General features: G+C 38.9%; 1 long non-coding RNA gene across 1 annotated transcript; it reads right to left on the reverse strand.

Annotated features, from left to right (window-relative positions):
- Nucleotides 1–7838: 7838 nt before the first annotated feature.
- Nucleotides 7839–9312, reverse strand: LOC128943541 (uncharacterized). The gene is made up of 3 exons (XR_008483728.1): nucleotides 9232–9312; nucleotides 8542–8652; nucleotides 7839–7876 (listed from the first exon to the last, which is right to left on the reverse strand). It is a non-coding gene; the product is annotated as an uncharacterized LOC128943541 (long non-coding RNA).
- Nucleotides 9313–22698: the final 13386 nt, after the last annotated feature.

Consider the following 22698-nt stretch of genomic DNA (forward strand, 5'->3'; position numbering starts at 1 on the left):
ATCAAAATACATATGGTAAATGTGAAAATGCCTGTATTTTATGATTGGCTTTTTGCAAATATTAAAATGAATATTATATGTGTTGCGTTAGAAAGTAATGCTGTATTAATTCTCTTAAGTACCGTGTTAAATATAGTTTTAGGTTATAAAAATTGTTAACATAGAAACAATGCTATGTAGGATACTTTTTTAAAGAAAGGACTTGCAGTGAGATAGCAGCCACAGGACACCTAAATCTTTCAGAGAAAAAGAATTTACTGCTCTCTTATCAGAAGAAAAGAACTTCTTCCCGCCTCGAAGGTGCTGTTAGGATTCAGAGGAAGAAGCTGACACTGACCAGAACCACAGAATCCTATGTTTGAATGGAATTTATGCGTCATCTATGAGGTGTATGAATATGCAATGGGCTATTGTTTTTAAGGGTTAATCTTCGTTAGCGGGGCTCCTTTTTCGGGCTCCTGCTGCCCAGAAAAAGGTACCCAGACGTCCGTAACTCTTTATATTTGTTGTCTCGTATTGTCCTAATTCAAATTGTCTAAATTATTATTACTCTAATTATATTACTATTTGTAGAACTATTTTATTGCTATTAAACTTTTAAAATTTTAAAAACAAGTGATTGCCGTTTTTCACACACCATAAGCACACATACCTTTGCTTAAAACAATGCTTGCTTATTTCGAATACAATACCTGCTTGTAAGCCTTAAAATATAACGCACTGAGCTCCATTCTTAAGCTTCAACTTTCCTAATATCTTGCTAAATAAACTTTCTGCAGCTTAGAGAGCTATTCAGACAAGCGTTAATACACAGGCCATTGTTCTATTTGCCCTTGCTTTTTCTACAGTTTAAACAATTTTTCTGCTGACCTATCTCATGGCTGCGCTCTACTCACAGTTCTGCTGTCTCTGAGGCCTGCCTTTTGCAGCTTTCCCAAACCCCTCTGATTCTATGGATTCCCACAGTAAATATCTGCATAGAGCCATATAATATACACTTTTCACAACTCCGGAATCGGCAAGGTCCAAACCCCAGCAAAATCCCCCTCTCCCCCCCAAAAACCCTCCCGGAGCTGCCGCTTCCCCTCGGCGCTCACCTGCGGGACGCGGGGCAATGCGATGCTGCCGGGCCCAGCCGAGCTGCGGGCTCGCCGTGGAACCCCGCAATGCTCCTTCCCCGGCTGCTGCTCCTCCTCGGGCTGCTCCCTCCGTGCTGCTCCTGTTCCTGCTCCTCCCCTTCCCCTCTCCCTCCCCTTCCTCCCGCTCCAAGCCCGGATCCCCCTTTCGCACCCCCTCTGCCCCACGGCCGCAGCAGCGCCGGCTCTGGGGTGTTGGGGAAGATGAAACAGGAAAGCCTTACAAATATGATTGTCTGGCAAAAGATTTTGAGAATATGGAAACTATAAGCGAGATTGAAATGAAAGCAAGCTATGAGATCCCTTAGTTACTGAACAACGGGAAAACAACGGTGTGGCCGCTGAAAGTAACCCCCTTTTGATGGAACAATTCCCTCTGCTTGCAGGCAGGTCCCAGGGTCAGAGCAGCCCCTACTGAAGGGGTCCATGGAGGAGTTTTTAGGGTTTAAAATGTAGCACAGTATGGTAATGTAATGATTCTTATAGGTGGTATGGAAATGCTGTAGGATTTGTATCTTGTACTAGATTGCTTAGTGAGAATCAGAATATTCAACACAGAAGAAGATTTATTATATTGTAATGGGAACTTTGCTGTTTTAGCTCTTACCTCTCTTACTCTTGCGCTTACCTCTTGTCTCTTAGCTCTTGCCTTAGATGCTCTTACCCCTTTTACTCTCCTATGCTTTTACTCTCTTACCTTCTCATCCTCTCTCCTCCTCTCCTCTCTCGGGCCTGCTCCAGGTGTGGCTGCAGCTCCCAGCAGGGCCCTGCACCCAGGCCCTTTGCAATAAACCCCAAATCCCAGCAGGGCCCTGCACCCAGGCCCTTTGCAATAAACCCCAAATCCCAGCAGGGCCCTGCACCCAGGCCCTTTGCAATAAACCCCAAATCCCAGCAGGGCCCTGCACCCAGGCCCTTTGCAATAAACCCCAAATCCCAGCAGGGCCCTGCACCCAGGCCCTTTGCAATAAACCCTGTTATGTTTGCCCAATTATCCATCATAAAAAAAAACCAAACAATATTGAAGGTAGCAGCAATTTTAATTGAATAGTTTAGAAAATATATAAATAAGGGATAATTTGGTTCAAATAATAGCGCATAAGCAAAAACAACCGCGGGGTACGGAGGGCAGAGTTCAATGACCCTTGCCACTTCACGTACCAGCTTGCCAAGTGAAAGTCACCCCTTATATGCCATGTGTAAATACCATCTCCTCCCATTTTCGGTTCATCATATCTCTATCTCCGCCCTCATTACCACCCTTATCACGCATGCGCCACCACTCGGTTTGGTGGTCGCACAAGTCTTTGGGGGTCGTCACTGATGAAGGCTCAGTAGTCTTCTTCGTTGTCCTTTAATTCACCTTTGGGTTATACATGCGCACCAAGCCAGTACAATGTAAGCCAAGACTAATGTATCACTGCATCTGCATATCAAGGCAATAAGTCCCTTATAATTAGCATTTTCTTGGACCCAACCAGGTTCTTGGTCATTTTTAGCAACGGTATCTTCAGCTTCTTTCCTTTGGTCCTTGAGAACATCTGCTGGGAAGGGGGGGGTGGGTGGAGCCCCTCCTTTCCCTCTCTTCTTTGGCATTACAACTTTTAGCTATTAACTATTTTATTATTCTCAAATATTAATTACTGTATCAATATTGATTACTGTTTCAATTTTTATCAGCACGAATCACACCTATTTATCACAACCCCAAGTTCCACGACCTGGCTGCAGAGATCTCTCATCTCCATGCGTCCCGACCGTGCTACCCCCATCAATCCTACACTGGGACAGGGGGAGAAACCCCCAGAGCCCCCAGCGATGGGCAGGGGGCTCGGGGATTAAGATGTACTTGTAGTTTTCTTGTTATGTCTAGGCTCTGAAGCAGGGTTTGTCATTGTTGGGAAACCAAGATTTGTCAGGACCCAGGACATCCCTCTGGCTGTCCTGAGCAGCCCAGACCCCTGCCAGGGGGCTCAGAGACCCTGGCACAGAGCCCAGAATGCCCCTGTGGTTTTGATTATGACCCATGGAGCAAGTTACCAACCTTCTATGAAGATCAGCAAGCCACAACAGTTTAGGTAGCGTATTAGTGAAGCTATTACGGGGTGAAAATGTAGATTTTGGGGTTTCTGGTATGGGGGTTCAGGGGGCAAGATGGAGGGAACTGTGTGTGTCCAGCTTTCTCCTTCTTCTTCTGCTGTGATGTTGGCACTTACCGATTGGTTTAGAGTAGAAGCTCACTGTCTAACATAGATGATAGCTATTGGAAAGCAATTGTAAACATTGTACATGTAGTTTGTAGTATAAAGACATAACACTGCCCTGGGGGAGGCAGAATGCCTCAGACTGTCCTGCTGAGCTCACCTTGGCAGGGCAGGAGAAAATTTTTTACAGATAAGATAAATGAAACAACCTTGAGACTGAGAAATGAAGAGCCCTGACTCCTTCTTCAAGCGCCGGGCTGGGAAAAGAGACTTTGGAACTTTTCTCGGGGTCACTCTGACCAGCCAGAGACCCTGACAAAGATTAATCAAGAATTAATACAGAAATAGATGTTCTAATCTATCCTTGCACTTCTGCTGGTCCCTAGGAAGGCTGGTGGGTGATTTCTGTCTGTGTTCAAATATTTAAAGCAACAACAAATAGTCCCACACTTTATATTTCATATGAAGAATTTAATGGCATCTTAACATTGGTTTCACAATCTTATAATGTGCATATTTTACTCCTTGTGAAGCTGAAATCTTTTTAAATACAAGTAATTCTACTGAAATTTTAGAAGTTTCAAAACCATTTTAACATACTGAAAACAAAACAGTCTAAAAAGACAGGTCTAACAGCCATTAAAATGCAGGAAAAAGCAAGAGGACTTCAGGTAAAAGAACATTCATTTAACAGCTACATTTCCTCCACTAAGTATTTATGTGTTAAGAAAAACAGAGCAAATGTAAAAGAACAGAAGTTTATAAAACCAGAGTTTATAATGCCAGAAACAGCTTTGAAACAACTTTCCATGTAGTTCTATTTATTTCAAAATTTAAAATTGGCTCATTTTTGTCCCAACATTTTGAAGTATTAAACACACTGAGTATGACAGAAAAAAGCAACAAATTCCTAACCCTGAGAGAAGAACAACCGTGCAAGCAATGCCACAGCACTGGGCATTTCTACATTTTAAGCAAAGAGCTTTACAGCATCTTTAATTTTCCTTTTCCTGTCCATTTTGGAGAGTGCAGTCCAGCCCGCCTCGCGCATCCTCCTCATGGTTTTGAGTTTCAGAGCAGAGCCTGGAGATTTCACACTGCATGGAGCTGGGCTCTGGGAAGGAAAATAAAGCCATCCTTTCGTTTCTGTAAACAATCTGATTAACTGCTTGCTTTAATCTTAGGAAAGGCTAACATACCTTTTTTGATGCTGTGGAATGTAACTGTGAAGCTTGTGGATAATCTTTGTACAAATTTTTAAATGTTTCTTCTTCCGAGACTATGCTCTATATGATTAAAAGTTGAAAGTTAAATTAAAAGTTACTTAGTCACACTATATTAAAATTACTTTTTCTTTCTGCCTAAGGATATTAAATTATGAAAAAGAAAAGTTGTCATTATGAGGCATAACAGTTCAATAAAAATAATGTTAATTATGTACATACAATTACAATTCCAGAAAGAACCAATAAATTAAAAATATACATAAATATTGGCTGGAATGTGGAAGCCCAAACTCTTTATTTCCATTCTCAGCCCCAGCAGTGAGCACAAAGAGCTGCTCAGCCCATGATTTGTTCTCTGGCTCTTACCAGGAGGTCAGTGTGCTCAGAGCTGTCTGACTGAGTGTCCAGCTGCACAAGCACTTTCTGCTTTTTCCTGCTGCTCTGCCCTGCAGGCAGGTTTGTGCTTCTTCCACTCTGCATTTTATCCCTTGGAGGAGTCTTTATAACACATGTCGGGGAAAGAAAATGTTTCTATTTTTAGATTATATTTTATGGGGTAAGTATGGAATCTAAAGCCAAACTCAGGATCCAGTTTACAGTCTGAGTGTCCAAGAATTCACCTGAGAGAAATGGTGGAACTCTGATCTTTCCATCCAAAGATGGAGCAAAGACCCAAACAAAGTGGGGTGGGGTGGAAATATCATTTTTTATATTATTTTTGTTGCCAAATGAGGAGAATGAAGGGGAAGTTATGGAAGAGCTGAGTTTCATGGCACATTGTATTTAAGTTCTCCATGCTTATCTGCAGAAATCCAGGTTATTCTGAACTGTAGCCACTACATTGGACTCTATCAAACATCAAAGAAAATGGGAACAAACAAAACTGCAGGAAAAGGCTTTCAAAGAAAGATTGGTAGCTACATCAAGATTGGTGTTTCTTAAAATAGTCTTTTCACTAGAAGTGAAACTGAGAAGCATTGAATGGTCCAGTGCAGTCCTTTTTTAGACAGATAACCTCAAAATGGTGCTGGATTCCATTGTTCCAATGTGTAAACCACAAGTGAACTCCTGACAGGGAAGAAGGGTCAGTTCTGCAGTCAGGACTACTTTGATACTTTGACCATTTTTACAGCTGTATCAGCTTTTTTCTCTTCCATAGAGGAAAAGTGCCTTTACAAATGGACACTTTTAAGACTAAGTAAATCAGTTCTAGAGACATAAAAAAATCAACAACTGAGCAAGAAAAATTACACACTGGGAGCCCTTCCAGAAACTGCTGTCTCATATCTCCATGGAATGGTGTGACCCTTTAAAATCCCTTCTTATCCCAGGGGGGAAAAAAAAAATCATCTACAGAGAAGTAAGAAATAAAAATTCACTGTTAGGAGTTACAAAACTTCAATGTTGGACTGCCCAAGGGGCTTCCTGTACTGAAGAAGACATCTTTTTTTTTTTTTTTTTTTTTGGAATATAATTTGGAGAGTTTCTATTTTTTACATGAATAGATTCACTGCATAGATCTAAACAAGGTTTAGGAGTCCCAGGAACATCAATTTGTATTTTCTATAATTTAAAATTTTAAGTCTAAAGCATTCTACTGTCTTTTGTTGAATGGAAATAAATTCTCATGGCACTTCAATTGATTCTACACATATAAATAGTACCAAATTCTAAAAGTAATTAAAAAGTTAAAGTTACCTTCTGTTTCTTTTCACTTTCAGGAATCACACTGCCAGAGTGCTCTTTTACAAGATTCTCCTACAAAAGAGTTATGTGACAGCAAGGAAATATTGATTTGAATTCAGTTGTTAAAAATCTTCTTGGTCTAATTACAGAGCACAGTCTATAATCACAGACTGCTACAAAGTTCACACAAAAATATGACCAGGTTTGGTACAACCCCAGCATTCAAAAGTCACTGAAAAACCCCTTCAGTTTAGGGAACTTTTTTGCTTTAGCTAGTTAAAATTAACTAAAATCAAGGAGAGTTTTGTTTTGTTGTTTGTTTATTTATATGTAATCTATAATCACAGACTGTTACAAAGTTCACACAAATACATGACCAGATTTAGCACAACCCCAGCATTCCAAAGTCACTGTTTTTCTGTTCAGTTTCATTTCTTACCCAACTCCTCCCACAGCACAAGCCCAGGCCACACCTCTCACCCCCACTGCTCAGGGAATAAAAAACTCCACCTTTTCTTCCATTTCTGCTCTCAGCTGTTCCTTAAGGGAGGACAGTTCCCTTTTCAAACATGACAGCTCATTTTCCTACAAACCATTAAATAAAGAACAGGGTTAACTCTGCACAGCCCAGAAAAAGGAAAACAGTCCCAAGTGAGGCAGTAATTAACAGGTACACTCATTAGATACACAAGATAATTCTATTTGCTTTTCAGCCCTATACTTGAAGCTTTGCTTTAGCTTGTTTAACAAAGACTGAAGCACTGTAAGAAACCGGTACTTGATCAGAAGTGTTCAAGGTAATACCTTAAAACCCTTGGGAGAGCAGGGGTGAGAGGGCACAATAGAACAGGGGTGAGAGGGCACAATCTAAATATTGAAAACAAAAGTTTCCTATTCAAAGTGCAGAGTCAGAACATGACCCACTACCTGGAGGAGCAGACACAAACACACTGCCACTCCAATTTATTTTTAGAAACATTTGGAGTTTTTAGCGCCCAGAATAAGATCTGTTGCAGCAGGTTGGGTGGGACTGCTGCGGGTAAAAATTAAAAGCACACTGGAAGAGTTCCCAGAGAATGTCTCTGGTGGGAAAGACCCCAGAGCACAGCAGGAAAAAGAAACTCTCTAAGCAAACTGAAAAAAGATTTTTAGAAGTCACAAACTGACCGAAGATCACATCTTTTGTCTCTCTGTGCTGTCGGTGGGCAAGAGGGAGGGATTGGGAAAAAAGGTGTTTTAAGGGTTGCGTTTAATTATCATTACTCACTTTTAATTCTATTAATAATAATTTTTTTTTAAATTTTAAAACACTATTTAAGTTTGAATCTGCTTTACCCTCAAAGTGTTTTTCTCCTAATCTTTATCTCAACTCAGTCCTTGAATTTTTCTTTCCCCTCCTCTGCTCAACAATAGCAGGGAAAAATGAGTGAATGTTTTTTTGTGTGTGCCTGGCACTTAGCCAGTATAAAACCACTACACAAGGACATCAGCCCCTTCACTGAATTACTGACCATTGCAAAGTGCTCCTTACCAGTGCTCTTTCTGATGAGAACTGCTTTTGCTGTTTCATTTTATATACTTTTAACTCTGCATCTTTTTCTTCAACCATTTTATCATATTCATTCTGTGGTAAAAAACCAAACCAACAACAAACTCAAACCATGTGACTAAATGTTGCAATATAGAGTTATCCAGTCTTAAAACATCATTTTTTCAAACCAGGCTCTTAAGATTCATAAAGAAAAGATTCATTGATGCTTCTGCAGAAACTGTAAAACAGGAAATGCTCAATTCAAGTATTATTTTGTGGACTGGCAGAGAGTGCTTTATTTCTGTGCAGCAATATGTGCTCAGCACTAAGAGCCAGCTGTGCCATCTTTATTAATGTATCTGCTAAAGAGATTGCAAAATGAGGAATAGAAAGGTAAACTAAAATGTGTCAGGCTAAACTGCTGACAGTCACTAGGTAACCTCTGAGAAAGAGGCCAAACTGATACTGAAAAATATTGCATTCAGACGGTATCAAAGGAAGCCTGAATTGAAAAAAAAATCTAAAAATCCCAGAAGTTTAGATGAATGGAATGTATCTGCCCATAGGAATGTGTTCATATTCTTCAAATGAATTTGATTTTAGATGATGCAAAGTCCAGCATGTGTTCAGCTTCCTTTTCCCAGACTCAGGCCTGTTTCTGCTTTGGAAAGGTCATTAACGTGGTGTCACAAGTTATAAACATGGTATTGACATGGTATCACCCATTGCAAACCACAGCAAGCAGGAAAATCTCCGACCTTGTGCTTTTCCATCAGTGCCACCATCTCAGTTATCTTGTGCTGACATCTGGCATCAGTTTCTCTCTGTATCATTGCAGTTTCATCACAAAGCAACCTCATCTTTTCTACCTGTCAGTAATAAATTGCATTTCATTCATCAACATAACAATATATTTCTTTTAAATCTCAATTTCTTCTCCCTGTGGGTGCAAAGTTTGCAGTCCCACTTGGGCTTTATTTGCTTTTAAGATCCCTTTCAAATCCCTCATCTTTTCTGCAGATTGTTAAAATGGGCAAGATCAAAGGTACAGCCATGGCAGGCAAGCTCACTGCAAACCAAAAGGCCATTTCAAGCCCTCTGCCCTAACATTTCTTAGCATTGCCATCAAAAAAGCGTGGGTGGAAAAATCCTAATATGGGAGAAGTTATAATCTAATTTAACTGGGCTGACTTTATACCAAGGGTGGAATTTCTTTAAACTATATCTTGAAAGAAGGAATTTTTAATGGAGTTCTCATTGTCAAAGACATATTCAAATATTTCAACCTAAGCACCTAATGTACTAAAGCTTTGCTCACAGGCATACAAAACAAGTTCCATTTATGTTGATAAGACTGAAATATGAGCAAGGACTCTGGATATTAAAGCTTCAGAACAACATTTTAAACTAAAAAAAGATAAATTGCAGTAAAAATTAACACCTCTCACCTCTTCACGAAGTTTATTTTCATTTACTTTTCTTGTTTCTATGTCTTTTTGATAGATGTCAACTTCTTCCTTATGTTGCTTGTTCATATTTTCCATCTCTAACTGCAATTTATTCACCTTTGGAGAAAGCAGAATTGCTGCTGTTATTTGTTTAGGAATTACTATGTTGATTATTTTTTCGTACCTCTTATTTTTGAGCACAAACACTGTTACTTTTCAGGTATATGATTCAAGTGGTTCCTATTTAAAAGTTCAGGGGTTTTTTTTAATAAAGAGTTGAACTTTGGCCTGAAGTGAGTTAGAAAATATTCAAAGGAACAATGGCAACAGCACAATGGGGAAGACTGCCCTAAGCAGTCACCCTAAATGCTGTGAATGCCTTGGAAAAAAACCAAATAGAGATGGAGATTTTATTCCCTCTCTTGTAAATCTGTATCAGATTTTCACAGGTTTTATGGTACATTTTCTCCCAGCTGTGCATTTTTACTACAGTTTTTCCTTTTAAGTTTTTCATATGAATATCCTCAAAAAAGTCCACTTTTCTTCAAGTGCATTACCCAAAGCTGGACACAATATTCCCATCAGAGGGATTGCCACTGAAGAACACATTTAAAGAACAGCCTAAAAAGAGTAATATATTTATATATATATTTCTTTTAAATGCTTTTCTGTTACAATGAGGTTGCTGAACCCTGTTCAGTCCACTATCAACAAAAGAAAAAAAAAGGGAACAGATTGGAAACATCATTAATTGCAATGTGAATCCATCTCTTAAATGTCCAATAGTCAGTGCCCAATGATTAAAAATGGAAGCATCTTCTAAAAACTATGAGCTCATTCCTGCAAAGTCTGGATCCTAGATCCATAAACCAGCTCAGAATGTATAACAAGTATTATCATTACCTACACTGGAAGTTAAAAACACTCACCTCATCTTCTACACTATGTTATTTAAACCTACCTTCCCTTCATAAGTATTGCTTTTCTTGCTTTCTGCAGTAATTTTCTTTTTCAGCACCTTATTCTGTTGAAATAAAACAAAACAAGCACTGTACCTTAATAAGTTAATAGAATTATGTCATGGTTTAACTGCATCAAGATATTCCAGCTTTCACCAGGCAAATAACTCTTTGTTGTGCAGCTCAGGTTCCAGAACAATTCTTCAAACAAATGAATGTTCAGATAATTTCTGTGATAATTACTGTTTCTTCATGACCTTAAGAAAGGCTCCTCCTGAGCAGCAGCAGGGAATAACAATTGAGGTGCAGAATGGGAATTAAAACTAAGATGCTGCTGACAGAAGGTGTGAAGATGTCATGACCAAAAATACAAGTTATTTATTTTTACAGTGAAGTTACTACAGTTTGTGCCAGTGCAGAATTCTTTTCTACTAGTGGTAACTGAGATACTCATACACGTACATAAATAACACTATGCACTAAATGAAAAAGAGCAGAAGTTTATTAAAGATATTATTTTTGTAATTGCTCTTTTCAAATTAAGGCTCATTTAACAAATCAAGTGATCCCTAAGAAGACTCTCTAATTTGCTCAGGGTTAGGATAAGAAAGGAAAATGTTTAAGTTACATAGGTGTATCTAAAGACATCACAGCAGACAAAAACCTGCTGAAAAGGCAACCCAAAGTATAATGTGTTTATGTATTTGTGACATTTAAAATCTCTACACACCTCCTGCTGCAACTCTTCAATGCATTTGGTTTTATTTTCCATCTGTTTCTTTAAATTATTCATCTGAAAGAGATATTTCAGACATGAATTAGTAAGTTCTACAAATGACTCCCTGTGTGAGCAATTCCTGTAGATGTTCTCAAACCTGCACTTGCACCAGTCTGGTTTGTTCCAATGGGACTGAAACACCAGCTGACATGTCAGAATAATCAGAGTTTTAGCCATAAAGTACCACAAGATGTTGATTAATAGCAGTGAACCAGTTCCTTAGTGGTTATGGAGTTAAGAAAGAAGAAGAAAAAAACCCCAAGATCTTCACAATTTAAAAAGTGCACTTGTATGAAGTTCCCTACATCCATGAAAAAATGAATTTTCCCAATTATTTTCTAGAATCTTCAATGGTTTTTCCTTTCTTGAAATTTCATTTTCAGTTCTCTTAACCTGAAATTAAATTGTAAATCTTTGACTTTTACAATGAAATTTTGAAATTTGCTAAAAACCCCAGGTTGCTTTGAACCAATAGAAAGAAAAGTAAAAATATTTGAATCTATTTCAGCTCAAACTCACACTACATATAAAAAGCTAATCCAGAGCCCATCCATCACTGAGTGGGTATATGAAAAAACAGAAAAGCAGGTTCTCTGTTTGCCTGAAAACAAATAGATCTTTAATATTAAACTTCCAGCACAGAGTGAACATCCCAGTGACTGTGCTTGTCTTTTGAAATACCAGGGCTCACATGGGGACACACAAGGGCACAGCTGGCAGCAGCTGGGAAAGAAGAAACCTCTGGCAGAGATCACATCCCCCAGGCAGAGCTTTGCAGAAAAAAATCCCAACAAAGATTTTACATTGAATGCTGCCCTGCAGGTTCTGTAAGATATTTTCATGACACAGGACATACATTTTCTTCTCTTTCATCCAGTGTACTTTTCATCTCTTCACCTGTCTTTGCCATTTTCTCCTTCAAAGACTTCAGTTCATTTCTAAGTGCCAAATTAACAAGCATTAGTAAATATTTCCTTATTGCCTTTAACTTATTTTCAGTACTTCTAATAAACCCATATTTTATTTTCTGAAAAGAGCTGCTAATGTTGATGGGAACTTCACATATGCTGCTCAATGAAAATGTTCTTAAAATGCAGCAACAGGCCCAGTAAGTCAATATGTGAACTGTCCATACTTCTTTTAAGTAGGAAAAGATGTTCCAGGAGCCCAAGGAAAATACATCCTGACCTGGACTATTGCAATGCAGCTGTGAAACATGGGAGCTGCCTGTCTGTTGAACTGGGGCTACAGAGAGTAACTCTGATCCAGTTTTGCCTTGTCACATTTCATCCATAACCTTCAGCTTCCATTTGAATTTCCTTCACACCTGAGATGTCTAATGCAAAACAAGACAGCTCCTACTATGGAATACAAAATGATGGCAAACATTGTTCCTGCAGCAATTGGTATTTCTATCTGAGAAAATTTCTACTTGGCCAACAGCAATTCTGAATAGTTTCTGTTTAGCTGTGTAATCTAAAAAAACATTAATCAAACAATCCCAGAAAGCAACATTTGAACACAACTAACTATTTGAGTCTACTTCCTTTAGCAATATCAGTTATTAATATTTGGTTTTACTTGCCTTAGCTGGCTATTTGCCTCTTCTAGATTTTCAACTAACTGCTTTGTATTGTCTTCTTTTTTCTTACTATCCTAAATAAAGACCCATGTGTCAGCAAAGAAATAAAATTCAAAGTGACTTCTTAAAAAATTCAAGCCATCCAAAGCACACAGACCTGCCTTGTTCACAAGTGTAAATACACTTCCTTTCCAATTCAAACACAAAAAAATTTGCTCAGGTACTTTACAGATCCAAGTCATGTTGCAGCTCATCATCTAATTTGTAAAACGGAGTCATTTGCCAAATTGAGTGTTGTCCTTTCAAGAAAGCTGGAAGTTTACAACTTGCCTCTTGTTGTTCTTGCAGCTTCTGGAGTTCTGCAGCCACAGCATTTTTCTCTTGTGCTGTTTGTTCTTTCTCTAGTGAAAGCTTACTGAGATACACTGTTAGCTGTTCATTCTTTAACCTAATTTAAAACAAATGGCCAAGAGGAATAAGAAGATGCATTTTGAAATCTCCTTTTAAATTAAAAATACCCATTATCAAGTGTTATTCCATGCTGAAAGAAGTCCAGGCCTTTATCTACAAATATAAGCTTTGCAGCAGAGTCAGAGAGATGTAAGAAGGTGACAGAAGAAGGAAAGAAAATCAGAGTCAACTTTTATATATATATAATGGTTAGTGAAGATTATGTATTTTAAAGCAAGATTAACAATGAATTCAGAAACTTTCTCTTCTTGTTAAATAAGTGAAAGAACAACTACATATGCCATAGAATACACATAAATAGATAAGTGGAATTTAGAAATGTAAGCATATAATTAATGGCATATATGTGGTTCAAAACTTTCATTAGAAAACAATCATAGTTCATTTCACTGTGGATTAAAGCAACTTCTATATTACACCAAAACTAATGAAATATCCCATTTTCAAAATGGTCATACGCCTCTTGCTCAAGATCTGTTTCCAGAGTCACAAGCTGCTTTAAATAATCTTGTTCCTTCTCAGCTGTTCTTGTCAGCTGTGCTTTCAAACCATGGAATTCTTTCTGCAAAATGAAAAGGAAGAGTTTTGAGTTCCCATGTGCAAACTCCAACTGCTGGAGGTTATCAGACATGAACTCAGAGCACAAGGCTTTCAGAAGAACCCAACAACATCCATGCCATGGATTATCCAGATTGGATCTTTCCAGTCTCTGCTGGGATCTGGAAGTGGTGTGAGATAGTGAACTGTGACACCAGTGCTGTTCATGTCTGTCCTCTGCTGTGAGTTTCATTACCTGGGCTGCAAAATTCGGGTGGGACCCTGCTCTGGGTGCTGTTTCTTATGTATAAACTTGTATCCAAGTCATGATGTGCAACTTCACTATTTCTAAAAACATGTAACTGTTGCCTTTCTTCAGACCTCTCTCATTTGGAGAGTATTTTCATTTCTCTCTCCAAATGTTTCTCTCTCTGCAAATTTTCTGTACTAGCCTCAAGATTCTTCTTCAGTAAAAGTGCTCCAATTTACCAATTTTAGAAAATGAGTGAAACTCAGTTCAGAACACTCAATGCACAGATTGTAACAACAAGCAGACACAGTAAAATGCACACCTGATTTCAGACTATCTTAACTTTAGTTGATATGGATTCTTGTTAGGCTTGTAAATATAAAATCATAATGAAAATAAACCTCTGTTAAGAGTGTATTTCATATCGCTTAGACTTCTGTGACAGAAAATGGGCCTGTGTCACAGCACAGCAGGGTTCACAGAGGCCAGAGCTAATTACCTTCCTGGAAGGAAGGAAAAATGGGAAAACTTTATATCCAGAGGGAGTGGCATTTGAATGGGCATGAACAAAGAAGGAAATAACCAAAAACCTTGAGAAGGAAAACCAAAAACATGGGAGACAAGAAAAACCAAAAGCACAGGAGACAAGGAAAACAGACGCAATAAAGAATTCTTCAAAGAAAACACTGAAATTGTGTGTGAGAAAGTTTAGTAGAAATGTTAAGGTAGACTAGATGGAGTTTACTTATGACATTTAAGATACTTACAAAGCAAGAGGAATTTCATATGAAGAGCAAATGCCATAGGATTAATAAAATGAACATTTACCAGAGTTTCTAACAGCTCTTCAAGTTGCACTTCTTTGTCACATTTTACTTTTGTCATCTCTTCTACAGCACATGAAATGTAAAATGAGTGGAACATAAATGATTTTTCATATTTAGCAGGCAGTATAAAACATTTCCCCTTTTGCAATACCCAGTTCTCAAAACTTGTTGGATTAAGTTAAGAAACTGAAAAGCTAATTTATGACTTAATATAATGTAGACTTGAGAAAATGATTCAGACATTAGCAAATCTATATCTGAAGAGAAACTGAATATTTATCTTAAATAAAATTTAGAGCCTATTATGTTTTCCACAAATATAGCTTCAAGTAAACCATGGACTGTAAGACTAGAGTATTCTCCAAGTATTGATGCACCTGCATTGTTCCAGAAAAAAAATCTGAACTGCTGAAGGTATCACATAGATTTGCTGGGAAAGGAAACCAGTTGTTACTAACTTCCAAATGGTTTCTATGTGCACATTCACAATTCTGGGATTTTTTGCAAGTTCTCAACATCAAGGCAGAGCTCTTACTCTGGGGACTAAGGAGCACATCCCTAGAAACCACAGGATGTCAAATTGATGATATTTAAAAACAACCCCTGCCAGCATCATTGCACTTCCAGCATGGGGAGGGTCACAGAAACCTCCATGGGAGGTTTTGTCTCTGCTGCACAAGTCACTCCTGGCACCTGCAGTGCTGCTGCTCTGAGCTGCAAACCAAAATTACCTCCAGAAGAATTCATGCATGAATGGTCTGACAATTGGAGCTGTGCACAGCACTGCCCTGTGGCTGCTGCCAGCACCAATGACCCCCAAAGAAAAGGGATCAGCTGAGTAAAAATAAATCCAGGCATTCCTGACAGGTACAGGTACTGTAAAATCATTTCTCCAGCTACCAGAGACAGTCCATTTCCAGAAAAGAGCAGAAAACATTTTTATTACTGCCTTGCTCATTTTCTGCCTTTCTACAAGCCTTACCCAGTTCAGCAGATTTATTCTGGAGCTCCAAGATAAGCAGCTTTGAATCATCTTCAGATTTCTTTAATCTAAGGAAATGGTAAATGAAAAATCCCAAATGTAGGGTACAAAGCACTGCATTTGAAACTTATAGGACAATAAGACAAAGTCTTAGCACAAGCACTTTAAGAACATTTATCTTTCAACAGGCAGGTGATAGATCTGCCTGCAACACACATCAAATTTCACTTTTAAAACCTCAGAACAGTAGACATAAAAGTAAACAAATATATACCTACAGAAATCTGTATTTCCTAAAGAGAGAATTATGAAAGTTGGAGGGGGCAAAAGATTACTTTTTATACAGTATCAACTATCACAAACAAAAAAAATACATTAAATTCTCTGCATTTAGACCACTGTGTGAAAAAAATTTCAGCTTCATTTCCAATTGTTATTGATTTCATCATAGACTGCAACCTGTAAGATCACTCTTGGAATTTAAACTCATTAATTTACCTATTTTGTTCTTCTTGCAGCAAGCTTTTCAAATTGGCAACAGAAGTCTCAAACTCCTCCGTCAGGGCTGCAAGCAAAGCCTTCATTTTTTTACATTCTTCCTCCTGCTCTTCCTTTTCTCCAGTGACCTGAATTAATGTTTTCACTGTAGTCTGGAATTCAGTTTCCAAGTTCTTTTGAGTAACCTTCAAGACATGATATCATTTCTAAACATGTTTTGCAACAAAGAGCTACAGCTGTTTCATGTCTAAAGTATCCATAATTACTTATGCAAATACTCATCTAGTCAATTTCTACTGTAAAACTATAAGCAAGGGGTACCTCTGCCTTTTGCAATGAAATTTTAGCCTCTTCCAGCTCTGCCCTCAAATGTTCTTTACTGCCCTGGGATTCCTTTAACATTTCTTCATTATGTACTAAGCAAAAAAAGATGTTTATATTTTTAAAAATAGGATTATTTACTAAAAAATGCTGCTAAAAATGGAACATTATATACATTTAAAGAATGTAACAAAGACCAATGGTACTGACATCATATACTATAAAATAATAGATGAAATAAAAATATAGATGGCTTAAAAATATTGAAAATCAAGTTCTGAAAAGTAAGTTTCCTCAGTGACATGTGCCTGACGGTACATTTGCAAAACTGAAGCAACATATTTTCCCCTTGCAATTTTCAAGAGCTCTCAATGCTTGACTCACCCTAAAAACTGCCCTGCCAGTCCTGCTCCCACATGAGCAGCTCCTGTTCCAAACAAAAATAAGGCCTTCAAGGCCCCAAAATTCTGCTGCCAACCAGCAACAGAATAAGACTATCATGGCCCTGTTTCCTATGCTTCTATAAACAATTACATATAATAAATAAAGATTCATAAACAATTACATTTCAATTCTATAAACAATTACATTTAAACACAGCAGGCAGAACTCTTACATTTTGCTTCCATTAAGTCAGCAATCTTATTTTGTGATGTCTGCAGCTGAGCCTTGATGTCTTTTATGACATCATCTTTTTCATCTCTCTGTATGGTAAGAGCTGAAATCTAGAAAAATGCAAGAAATATCATCATGAAGTCTGGAGAAGGGACAGATATTAATTTTCATTTGTACCCAGGTATGATAAGCAGACATTTTGCTGTCATTCAAGATAGATAGATTGATAGATAGATAGACAGACAGATAGATAGATAATATTTGTCTAGATATAATCTTAGCCAAATATTGATCAAGTCACATTACTCTAAACAAAAAAGTTCTCCAATTCAAAATCAAACCATAAATTCCAGTAGACTAAAGGGACTGAAACACCACTAAACTTAGAAGAATTTGACTTAAATGCAGCTTCAGATGTTATTTTGTCTTTTTTACTAATACCCAGAAACACTTCTTGGCTCTTGCATTGCCCCATAAGTTCCAAATAAAGCTCTACATCTTAGATGGTAAAATGAGCAAACCTGCTTTTCCTTTTGACTGACTTCCAGTTTGCATTCTTTCTCAAACTTTTCCACTTTTTCTGCTTCTTCTTTTACTTTGGAGATACAGTAACATCCATAGTTAACATTCTAGCTGAAATAAACTCCAAGCTCAATACAACTTCCAGTTTAAGGTTTCCTGGAATTGTACAGCTGTACCATTTGTTTCCCAAGAGTAATTGCTGAGGCAATGTTTGATTTTATAATGAAAATACAAACAGAAAAGAGCATGTGAGAATGAAACAGGAACATAGCAGGCTATACATACAGAGAGAGAGCATTTAGCTAAAGTTTCTGTAGCTATACACTCGTGCATTATCATTTAAATAAACAAACTATGGGAAGTAAGTACTGATCTCTAGACTGTACTTCACAGACAAAACTTCAATTTTGAGTGACTGTTTGAGAAATAAAGTTCCAGCTTTGGCCCAGTGGAACAGCAACAGAAGGGGCCAGGCAGTGACCAAAGGCAGCAGGAATAAAAGAAGGGTCCCAGTGTCTCAGTGTGAGCTGCTCACCATTCCAGCACTTCACATCTGGCTGCCCTGACACTGCATGTGTAACACAAGCTATGAAGTACAAAAATGAGCCAGCTGCATAAACTCAATAAACAGAATTCTCACATTTGAAACTCATTTCCAATCTGTCGTTCTCTGCTTGCACACGAAGCTCTTCAAATGCCACCGTCATTCTCTAAAAACAAAATTTAATATTTGAAGTTCAATACTGGAAACCCTGGAACTTCTCCAGGGGCTGCTGCCCACCTCAGCCATTCTGAGGAACCAGCAGGGAGGTGAAACAGAGCCCAGAAAGAAGCCAGAAGCTGTGGCAGTGACCCAGCACTAAACCTACATCACCCAGATCACAGGGATCTACATCCCACACACTGCTGCACCTTCTCCATTGAATGTGCTTTATAGAACGCAAAAATCACTCTTGAAAAGGGATTGAAAACCCAACTTCATGCATCACACATGACATGACACCCACACATGATGGACACAAACAGTATCCCAACATAAACATGGAACTCAGCTCAGCTCACATAACTCACATTCCTTTCATCAAGCTTACTCACTTACTTCTACGTTGCTGTGAAGTTCCTCATACAATTGTATTGTTGCTTCCTTTTCCTGTTCATCTATCAAAGCAAGAACATATAAGAAAGTTTTTCTTTTGAACAAGAATGCCAGCTGCCCAAGTCATAATTTTTAATCAGCATAATGAATTAACAAAGGAATTATCAGCTCCATTCTTACTAAATAAGTCATTATGACACATGGTGCCAAAAGTTACAGAATCTAGGGAAAATGTGTATTTCATTGAAACATTAAGCAAGCTCAGCTTTTAAATTTCCTTCCTAAGATATTTTTTTCTGTGAAAAGTGTAATTCTGGATCAGTTTATGCGACCATATTAATTATTATAGTATTAATGCTGTTGAATAATAACGTATCAAAACTGTTAGTATTTATAAACTGTAATCTAGGGTTTAGCACTTAATTTCTTCCTATCAGCAGATGCTGATAGAGCATCTGAACTGTCATTATAAAATTGCAACACTCCATGTCCATATTTTCCTTCTTTCCTTTCACTTTTGTAATTGATACTATTTTTTCCTAAGAAAACAATAAAAAAGAGAACAGTAAAAGAAACAGCTATCAAAAAAGAACAGTACATCTATATACAAGGATTTCTAGAATTAAGGCTAAAAAGAAATAGACACTTCTTAAGTATCCAGGATCAAGTTAGTAAATTATAATGATTATAATAACAATTCTAAATTGCATATAAAGTAAAATTCCCAATCAATAACATATTTTAAAACCTCAAGAATTTAAACTTCATTAAGTTATCCAACTGTCTTGGCTTGTTCAGTTTCATGAGAAGAATTCCAGTTACTCATTATACCTTGGGGTTCAGACCTTTTTTCCCCACAAATGTGTGATGGCTGAAAACAGGAAAGGTCAGCTCTGGAAATTTGTTACAGAGTGCTGGGAATTCAGAGTAGATTCTACTGCCTAAAACCAGGCATGAAGTGTCACTTCTCATGTCTGAATACATTCCCAGAGTGTGGCTGGGACTGCAAAGCTTCAATGGCCTGAGCAGCCTTGGGGAGCCCTGCCCTGCCCTGCAGTGGCTCCAGTGCCAGTCGGGGCTGTGGGCACTGCCTCAAACCTGGAGCACTGTTTGGGCACCCAAAGAGCTCCCAGGCTGGCAACCTTGCAGCAAACAATCTCACTGCCTTCAAAAGCCCTCTGCATTCAGCATTACAAACCACAAGTCTGTTAGACCTGGGGCTTCACTTCCAATTTTGTGAGCCACTTAAAATTCACTTCTCATTCTGAGAGTCACATCCAGTCGATCTCAACTGTAGAACTTTTCTGAACAGCACGAGAAATTTCTTCTTCTTGCTTCTGTTTGTGAATTCAGATCAAGCTAGAAGTACATTTATCTGATAAATAAAAACTAAAAAAGCATTTACATTTGCTGGTCTTCTCTGTGAAGCGAGTGCAGGTTTCCTTGAGCAGATTACACAGATGCCTCGAAGCAGCAGCTCTAAAGGAGGGAAAAATATCATGTTTGCACAGGAGTGCACAGTGCTTTGTGCACCTAAGGAGTAACAATGGAAATGACCTTCAAAATTTAACAGCTACATAAAACTGCCCACATGGAAACTGATTATTTCCACCACAAAAATATATCCTTGGTTCTATTACTTACTCTTTCAAGAGATCTTTATTTTCACATATCTCATCTTCCAGTTTCAAATGGAGTTTCTCATTTTCAAACTGATTTCATGGGGAACAGATGCAAAAAGACACTGTTATTGAAAAATCTATTAGAAATGCACTTGAACTTCTCAAATCCCTCATGAAAAAGTCACTTGGGGCATCAGTAGACAGAAGTCTGTTTTATCTGGTATTACATGCTGAGTCATCTTTTGCATGAAAGATACAATAATTAATGAACAATAATTTACCAGCAAATGAGACACTTACAGGTATATTCTTCATACCCACCCTCACACAGGACAGGTGCCTGCAACTTCTCAAAATAATCATTTTCTCAAGGCACAAACCAAACTGCAACAGTCTTTAATATTTAATTGTATCAATAATAGTGTCATACTGAATCAGGAAGCACTGAACTTCATCTGTTCAATGTACACTATACAATACTGGCCTGCAGTTCTTGAATGGCTTTATTCTGTGCTTCAATAATCCTTCTATTCTCTTGGAGTTTTCTTTCTTTCTGGTTTAGTTCAGTTTCCACAGTCAGTTTCCACTGCTTGATCTTCTCAGCCTCTTTGTAGAGTTTTGAGAACAATTCATTCGTTGTTTCTGGATTCTATTAGAACAGGTTCCACAAGTTAATCTCAAATACTATCTAATTAATAGTATATAATATCTAATTAATACTGTTGTAGATAATGTATTTATCTCTTAGAAACATCACAAGAGTAATATTTTTTCCACAGATGGTGATATAAGCTTATATATGATCAGGAGCCCAAGTTTAAATCTTTGTGCATCCTCTGTGTATGTATCAAAAGGCATTACAGGGCACATAGGAGATACAAATACAATGAAATATCCCAAACCCCCTTCAGACATCACCAAATAGATGGGCTTAAAGACACGGATAACTGCAATCCACCAAAATCAACAAAAATTTTGCCAGAAATATCAGTGAAGCCAAATTTCCTTCTAGCAGATTCTTCACCCCATTTCTGTCCTCTCCTTCTGACAGACACTGCTGAGTTAAGTAAAAGCAGCTTCAGAGACTTTGCCCAGGAGTACCTGTGATATTGCCATGGACACAGAATCACAGAATCACAGAATAATGAGGCTGGAAGAGACCTCTCAGATCATCGAGTCCAACCTATCCCCTGACATCTCAACTGCAGCACCAAGTGCCATGTCCAGTCTTTTCTTAAACACATACAGAGATGGTGATTCTACCACCTCCCTGGGAAGAGCATTCCAGTGCTTCATTATTCTTTTAGTGAAAATTTTTTCCCTAATATCCAACCTATCCCTTCCCTGCTGTAGCTGGAGACTGTGTCCTCTGGTTCTGTCAGTGCTGCCCGGTGGAAGAGCCCGACCCCACCTGGCTCCAACCTCCCTGCAGGAAGCTGTAGAGAGCAATAAGGTCACTCCTGAGCCTCCTCTTCTCCCGGCTAAACAGCCCCAGCTCCTTCAAACGTTCCTCACAGGGCTTGTGTTCCAAACCCCTTACCAGCCTTGTTGCTCTCCTCTGGATGTGCTCAAGCATATCAACGTCCTTCCTAAACTGAGGGCCCAGAACTGGACACAGCACTCAAGGTGCAGCCTCAGCAGTGCCCATACAGGGGCTGAATGAGCTCCCTGCTCCCGCTGGCCACACCATTCCTGACCCAGGCCAGGAGCCACTGGCCTTCTTGGCCACCAGGGCACACTGCTGGCTCATGTTCAACCGGCTGTCACCAGCACCCCCAGGGCCCTTTCTGCCTGAGCACTGTCCAGCCACACTGTCCCCAGCTTGGAACGCTGTAGGAGATTTTTGTGGCCAAAATGTGGAACTCAGCACTTGGACTGATTAAACTTCATGCTGCTGGACTCTGCCCATCCATCCAACTGATCTAAGTCTCTCTGCAGAGCCCTCCTTCCTCCCAACAGATCAACACAAGCTCCCAGCTTAGTGTCCTCTGCAAATTTACTGATGAAGGACTTGATGCCCTCACCCATGTCGTCTATAAAAACATTAAACAGAACTGGTCCCAGTACAGAGCCCTGAGGGACGGCACTGGTGCCTGGCTGCCAGCTGGATGCGGCACCGTTCACCATCACTCTCTGGGCCCATCCAGCCAGTTCTGAGCCCAGCACAGAGTGCTCCTGTCCCAGCCATGGCTGCAGCTTCTCCAGGAGTGTGCTGTGGGACACAGTGCCAAAGGCCTTGCTGGAGCCCAGACACACAACACCCACAGCCTTTCCTGCATGCACCAGGCAGTCACCTGCTCACAGAAGGAGCCCAGGTTGGTCAGACATGACCCATCCTTGGTAAAGCCCTGCTGGCTGGGTCTGATAGCCTGGCCATGCTGTGAGTGCTGTGTGATAGCACTCAGTG

Source organism: Melozone crissalis, unplaced genomic scaffold (assembly GCF_028551555.1).
Source record: "Melozone crissalis strain CALT ecotype California unplaced genomic scaffold, PUWL_Pcris_2 ptg000046l_1, whole genome shotgun sequence".
Taxonomy (NCBI): Eukaryota; Metazoa; Chordata; class Aves; order Passeriformes; family Passerellidae; genus Melozone; species Melozone crissalis.